Source organism: Rhea pennata, chromosome 2 (assembly GCF_028389875.1).
Source record: "Rhea pennata isolate bPtePen1 chromosome 2, bPtePen1.pri, whole genome shotgun sequence".
In the NCBI taxonomy this organism is placed as follows: domain Eukaryota; kingdom Metazoa; phylum Chordata; class Aves; order Rheiformes; family Rheidae; genus Rhea; species Rhea pennata.
The window spans coordinates 15959579-15967072 of NC_084664.1; the positions used below are offsets into that span (position 1 = coordinate 15959579).

Below are 7494 nucleotides of genomic sequence, written 5' to 3' on the forward strand. Positions count from 1 at the left end.
GATTGTCAAGGGAGGTTGTAGAGAAAAAGCAGGTTACACAACAATGTAAAATGGTTCAGTATCATAGCAGAAGGGAATGGATGCTAGATGATCTCCAGTACCAATTCATTTCCAGGTTTATTTTCTATAGCTGTGTGATCCCCCGTCCAACTTCATGCTTTTGTTTCCATATAGTTGTTGAAGACCCTGTAAAGCAGTAGCAAACTTGCATTTCTCCTAAAGAAGTTAAAGGATTTGTAGGCATTATTTAAGCAAGTACCTTCCAAGGTACTTGCAGATCCTTCAGAGTTTTCATCTGAGCAGAGAACATACCAACAACTGGTTTATTCTTTATGTCTTCAGGTGTGAATGAGGTTCCTTTAAACAAAGTTTTAATGAATGAATTGACAATAGGTGGCCTTAAAATCTTACTAAGAAAACTCAGATCTCTGAGCTGGAACTTGAGGGCCAAGTCACTTCTAACATCACATGATTCTTAGCTTTAAGAGAGTGGTACCTTGCTCATTCCTAATTTTCCCATTCACCTAAGCCTACTGAAATAATCAAGTTTTTATGGCTTTCTGTATAATTTATAGCCTGAGAGTTCATATGTGATAAAACTATAGAATTAATATAACTAACAGATATAATGGATTCTCTGATTAATAGATCCCTATATCTCTGGCAATATTTAGCAGACAGCAAATAATATACTGCTTTTTAATTAGTGCCTACTGAGAGAGAGTTTTTCCATTGCAGATGATTATGGTTATTACTCATAACATTTTTAGGGATGAAAAATTAAAAAGGTTGAGCAATTTTGTTTTGCAGGAACATAAGATTATCTGAAAGTATCCCAAGTCTTTCTGTTTTTTCCGTATCTTCTCCCTCTTCTCTTATATCATGCACCTCTCTTTCTAGGGAAGTCATCCCCTTTCTGGATGTCTAAGATTGTCTACTTTGCCGCTGAGGACTGAGTATGTCCTTCTGTCACATTGACCTTGTCTTTAACTTTGAAATCAGCTGTGTCTGCTAGTACAATTCTAAATTCAATAAGCATTTTGACTGACTCATCTAGGTTCATTGAGTCCTCTCCTACCCTCTTCTGAGCTTCCCATTTTACCATTAACTTTAAACTCCTCAAACAAATCCCTTTGAGCATTCTGTTTTTGTTCTTCCAAACTGTCTGTAGGGTGATAACAGATGTTGTGAAGTCTGCATAATACTTTGAAGCTGTATATTTTTTGCTCTAGAACACTTAGCGCATACGATGTTGAACATCAGCAGACAGCCTAAAGATGACTCTTCTTTTTTGGCTGAGGCCATTTAACAAAGGGGCTGAATATCAAGAGAAGTGTCCGGGGCAGAGGGTATGTCAACTGTGAGAAATGGAGTCAGAAAATGATTCTTACTAGGGCAGTCACAGAAGCTGGAGGTTAAAATCTCTACTCCAACTTATGCTTGTGATTTTTTCCAAACTAATTTGTCCATCCCTAATTAACACTAAGAAATAGTTGTGAGCAACGTTAGAGTGCCACCATTTAAGATAATGCTAGTATCCCTTTAAAACACATCTATAAAAATTCACTATAGGCCAGAAGTGCTTAGCCTTTTGTGTCAGAAAATACAACATTTGCAACTCTGAGAGCCTGAAAGTTGGGCTTAATTTGCATAAACATTTAAATACATTTGCATGTACTTGACCTGCAAATAAACAGTAAAATCCAGTACTTGCTATAAGGCTTAACTGAAAATAATAGATGAAGGTTGCATTTTAAGGACAAGACAGAGAGAAGGTTATGTTGCCTACAATCTTTGTGTGATTTTATTTTTCTGAATATTTTATTTACAATTTAATTCGGGCCAATTTGAGAACAATTCCATAAATAATATACATTATTCCATTCCAGATCAAACCATTTATGGCTTAAAATTGACTAAACTTTGCCTGGTGTGCTACTAGATGTTGATGGATTTTCAATATTATTCACTAATTCTATTCAAAGTTCTCCTTTAAGCAACCTTTCCTTCCAGGAAAATACAATGGAATGCAAAGGCACGAAAAAAAAAAATGTACTGATCTTGCAATTGTTTTTATTATAGTATCTTTCCCTCTCTTACCTTCTTTCTCCATTCTCATTCCTTTTTTTTTTTTTTTTTTTTTTGGAAACAACTCTTCCACAGTAGTTAAAATTTCAGCATGAGAACATTTTGACATTGCAGGGTAACTACAAGACTAGAGAGAAGAGAAAACAGCATCTCAAAAAAGCAAAGCTCATAGCACTCATTAGTGAGAGTTGTCAGGACCTTGCCCCTGAGAGCTGCATGTGAAGAGTCTGCTGAACACAGCTTTCCTCCTCCCACAGGGAAACACCACTTTCCAGAAAGATGCTGGAGTAACAGAGTTATGCTGAGGTTAGTCTGCAAACAACAGGTCCAAAGGAAGGTATACTCATGATTTGTGAATTTTGTGGCAGAAATGGAATATAGATGTTGTGTCCCTATAACCCACTGCCTAATACAGATCAGACCAGGGTAGAGGTACTGAAGTCCTAAGAGAATTTTCATGTTGCTTTGAAGAAGGTTGATTAGGCTTGGTGGTTGTTGCTTGCTACTGCAGATATCCCTGTCACATAACTCTGTCTTCACAAGATTTGGAGGTCGGCCATTCAGCTTGTTCCACACAGATAGGCATGTGGCCTGCTTTCCCAATGGAACGTTTTTTCTTATTTCTTTCCACAGATTTTCTGATAGGAAAAGACAATCAAAAAGACACTGTCTTCTAGCTCCATGTTCTTAATATTCCATTTGTTTTGCTTTATGTCCATTTTTTTAAGATACACATGAATATTTAGTTCCATGTAGGCAAATATATCTGTAGAGTGTCAGCACAATATATCTGAACAGTACTGCCAAGTTGCTCATAATAACAGTACTGTTTTATCTGTCTCAGATAGCCTATGAATTTACTCATGGCCTTTATTGTCTTCAGTTGATAAATGGCCTCTTCCATGAATATTACTTTCATTACATCAGGAATCCAAGGCTTAACCCATAACACTGGCATCGTCATCCAGAGAGGAACTGTTTCACTCTTAGCTAGCAACCAAGCTGGTAATTTTGTTGGTAGGACTATTACATTTTTGTTGCAACTAAGGTACCATGATCTGGAGATAACCACTGGAAACAGTTTTATCTAATATTGCTTTAAGACAGACAAGGGCATTCAGAGCTTGAAATTGTCATTTATTTTGTTTTGTGTAGGTAGAAAGCTAGAGTAAGGTAAATTCTGCTCTTCCATCAGTGTAAATCTAGAGTAATTCCACTGAAGCTAGTAGAGTGACTGGGATCTGCACAAGCATAGCAAAGACAAACTCAGACCTCATCATTTTTTTTAATTTTCATTCTGAATTTCTCCTTCCCAATCCCGTACTATAAGCTCGAAAAAATAGGTGAACCTCTGTTTTCTCTAATGTTAGCTGACAGCATCTTTAAGAAGTACACGCATCTGCATGAACAGCTCAATACTGCATGTAAGGTGTTGATCATATGAGCATTGGAACTTGAAATTGTCACAATATTCTAAGTTATCTTTCTAAAATATTTCACCATTTGAATAGTTGCAAAGGTTTTGTGGGGAGAAGGTTACACTTCTTCAAGAATTTTATGCCAGTTCTTTTTGAATATTTAAACTTCATTTTGGCAGATACAGGAACCATTCAAACCAACATTTATCCTTTCTTTCCAGATGGAGATTTTGTTAGAGCGGAATTACACAATCAGATTGGAAGCAAGATTTCCTGTTGTCCAGTAATCAAACTAGAGCCACAGCAGTGCAGTCTGGAAATTATGGCTATATCCTTAGCACAGGCGGAGGTCAAGACATCAGCAGTAAACAGTAGGAACGGCCCATTTGGAAAGCACTGTATCTCTTGCAGACATGCAGGCTAGTGGTGGGAGCACATGGGCATAAATCACCTAAGTGAGTTGCTGCCAGGACTTACTGGGCCTGCAGACTTCACTCTGTCTGAGAAATCCTGGAGAGGCATACAACAGCCAGTCCTTATCTGCAGCCCCCTTGCCACAGAGGTGGAGCACTGGACTCTCACAGGGAAATGATCACAGCTTCTTCTCCATTCTAAAGCTTAGGCAATTGTCACCGGTGATACAACCGCTTGAATTCAGATTGAAGCCCTCAGAGATTGAAGCACAGGATGTGGAAGACCTAGTTCTGTGCCTTTCTTAGCCTGAGATGGTTCAGACTCCTTTTCTTACCTCCCGGAAGTGTGTCCAACCATAAGGCTAGAAATGAGAACCACTGGGCTCCCTAATGCAACAGCCATGCTGTAGCCCACATCTGTGTCCACAAATAGCAGCCGCTACAGTCAGGCCGAATTCAGCACAGTTTGACAAGGTGCCTAGATTTTAAGGTGTAAATTTACAAATGTCTTCTCAGGATTTTGCCAGTTCCTGGGGACTGAGCCAGTTCTATACACCCCTGGATATCACTAGATGAACTGGGGATCCAGTTTCTCACACCAGCTGATGTGGCTGATTGTGTGTGTATATCAGTCTTGTGTGGCTGCACAACTTGCCCTGCTCTGGAGAGTGAGATGGGGTCTGGTGTTGAATATGCATCAGGTATACATGGATCAGAGACTATGACAACCTTCACAGGAGTCCTGTGGAGCAGACAGAGAGGCTGTCAGGCTGATACAGCCTAGTGCCCTGAATAATATAATCTGTTTCTGCTAGTCTCTAGCTGGCTCCGTTACTAAAGGTGTTGGTCACTAGGATTTAGATTTGTGCCCAACTCCTCCCATCCTATCCCACTCCCAGTCTTAGTGTTCACATCTATATTTATGCAATCAGTTTAGTAAAATTGTATTAGACTGTATCATTGCATCTCACACTTTCACCATTCCTTTACGTCTGTAATAGTTTAACCAGGGTCAATGATATTTTTTAAATGACTTACAGCAAATGTAGTAAGTACTTAAACAATAGACTCCTTCAGTTCCAGAGAAATTGTTTTATTCTTCTAAGTCAATTATCAGTGGTTTCAAAAGTCCCTAAGTAAGTAGTTGTCTGACAGATCATAATGGCACTTTCTGATGCTCCATGCCAACTCATATACTGTTACAGAATAACTTGTCTTTACTCTTCATTTGTTTAGGATCTGAAAAAACAATCATGTTGAAAGGAAACAGAATAAAAAATATGTTTGTAAGAACAATGTAATAAGAACACAAAAGCAATTCTGGAAAAAACAAACTTCCTACTCTAAATATTGCTGGGATCTTTTAGCAATATATATTGCCATATGAACTGATTTACCAAAGCTCACAGTTCTCTGGCGAACATGTTAGCATGCCACAGTCACACTGGCTGAAATCTTTTGCCCTCTTCTCTCCACCAGACTGAAGTTCACTGCCAGCCCTTCTTTAGTTGATGCTGAGCCTTGGTGAAACCACCAGGTTGCCTGTACCATAAGGAAAAATCCTCCCTTGGATCTCTTTTGTGCCCAAAGTGTCAAGATTGGATGCATTGCTGCCAAGAAAACATAGAATAGTTGCAGTTGTATTAATGGGCTCCCTTCAGGTGTGCTGTGTCCTCCCACTTTCCGTAATGGCTTCAGGTACTGAGCTTTGCTGAGTATTCACCAGGGGGCAGATTTCAGGTCAGATGCACATGTGTCTGTGGTGGCCAACTGTCCAAGGTCAACATTGTCTAGTTAAGGAAAGAAAGCACTACTACGCAGCCAGTTATGACTGTCCAAACCAGACAGCATACACATCAAGAAAAAACTCTGTATGATCACTTGCCAGATGTACTTTGGATAATGCCAGCAAAGCTATGTGGTCCTCACTGATGGGGTGGATTATGGACAGACAGAAACTCTCTGAGACAGCAGCAACCTGAGTTGTCAGCGCCTAGGGAAGGAAGCACCGAACAGTTCTGAAACTAGGAGCAATGTGCTCTTTGCAACCTATGACAGCAACGAAGGAGATAGATAGCCACATTCTGAATAAACTGAAGTCTCTCATACAGCAAGTTTCACTGGTAATAGCTGGAGGGGTAGACTATGTGGATAGCTAGGGCCAGATTTTCAGCTGGGAAATGCACTTGTGTTCTCACCTGTTAGCAAGAAAGAGATAGAAGAGGTTTTTTTTTCATCCATTGACAGTCCAAAGCATCTGGGACTAATGTGGAACTGCAGAGAAACTTGATCTTGTAATGAGCTGAAGTAGATACTCTGTTCTGGCTACCAATGTGGATCATTTCGCCCTTCCATCTAGCATCATTTCAATTCTGTCTGTGTCCCATTTTAGCTAGTACATCTAAAGTCAATATCTGCAAGCAGTGTGAAATCCTTGTGGTAGGACTAGTGCAAAGTGAGACACCATTTGGGAGAGGATCAGCATGCTTCCATATACTTATACATAGAAATCTATATGGATTTCTAATATCTACCTTTTAGTCTTGAAGCACCAGCAAATTCCACAAACTTAGAGATGGTGTAGTAACTATTACAAAGGAAATTATGAAATATATTGTGGTGGTTCCATAGTGTAGTGGTTATCACATCTCCTTTACATGCAGAAGGTCCTGGTTTCAAGCCCCAGTGGAACCAGCACCTGGAAATCTTTGGGAGGTTGGACTAGATGATCTCTTGAGGTCCCTTCCAACCTTACCAATTCTGTGATGGCCTTGGGGTGGGAAGTGAGTGTAAAATAGAAAGGCATTAATACAGATAAAACAAGTCTATGCTGAGATGTGCAAGTGGAGAACCCTTTCCAAGTAGAAATCGATTTGTAAGACCTAGTAGAATAATAAATGAAAAATGTCTGTAAAATATGCCAAGGAAAATCCTCAAGGAAAAATTTTTGTGCATTACCTATACTCTTATTGAGTAGAGAAAAGCAGCCAAGAATCAGGCCTAGTGCTTCTGTTTAGCTTATACTTCATATATTGTTCACCATTTGCCTTCATACCACAAAAACATTTTCAGAAAAGCTCTTCATTTGCATTCATGATTTCTATTTCTGCCACTCCATACTTGGCTGAGTTGTCTACACAAATCCAAACATTTCTAGCAACTTCTGAGTCAATTTGTGGATAAGTTCTGGAAACTGTGCATTTAGGGATTGCTTTTTTTGTCCTCAGAAATTTTACCTCATTCTGTGTCTATTGTGATAGGGGAAAAAAAGGAGGAAATAATCTGTCTCCTTCATTAGAATTCAAAAACAAAATTTCTTTGATGCTCTGCTCATTATTTTTATAAACAGCCATAAAATAGTACATTCTTTATCCATAATTTAAAAGATCACTATGTTTATTTCCATATAAGTTTTTTTTTCCTGCTAACTGCAGATAAGGAGTCACTCGTATGTGGCATAAAGCCCCTTTTAAAAAAATTAGTCACGGTTAGCAATACTTGGAATCTTTCAAACTTCTGGCTTTTCAGCTACTAGATGATTGAGATGCAGAATCAAAAATTCATAAGAAATATGA

General features: G+C 38.9%; 1 non-coding gene across 1 annotated transcript; it reads left to right on the plus strand.

Annotated features, from left to right (window-relative positions):
* The first annotated feature begins 6540 nt into the window (after positions 1 to 6540).
* TRNAV-UAC (transfer RNA valine (anticodon UAC)) lies at positions 6541 to 6613 on the plus strand. Its single transcript has one exon. It is a non-coding gene; the product is annotated as a tRNA-Val (tRNA).
* The last annotated feature ends 881 nt before the right edge of the window (positions 6614 to 7494 follow it).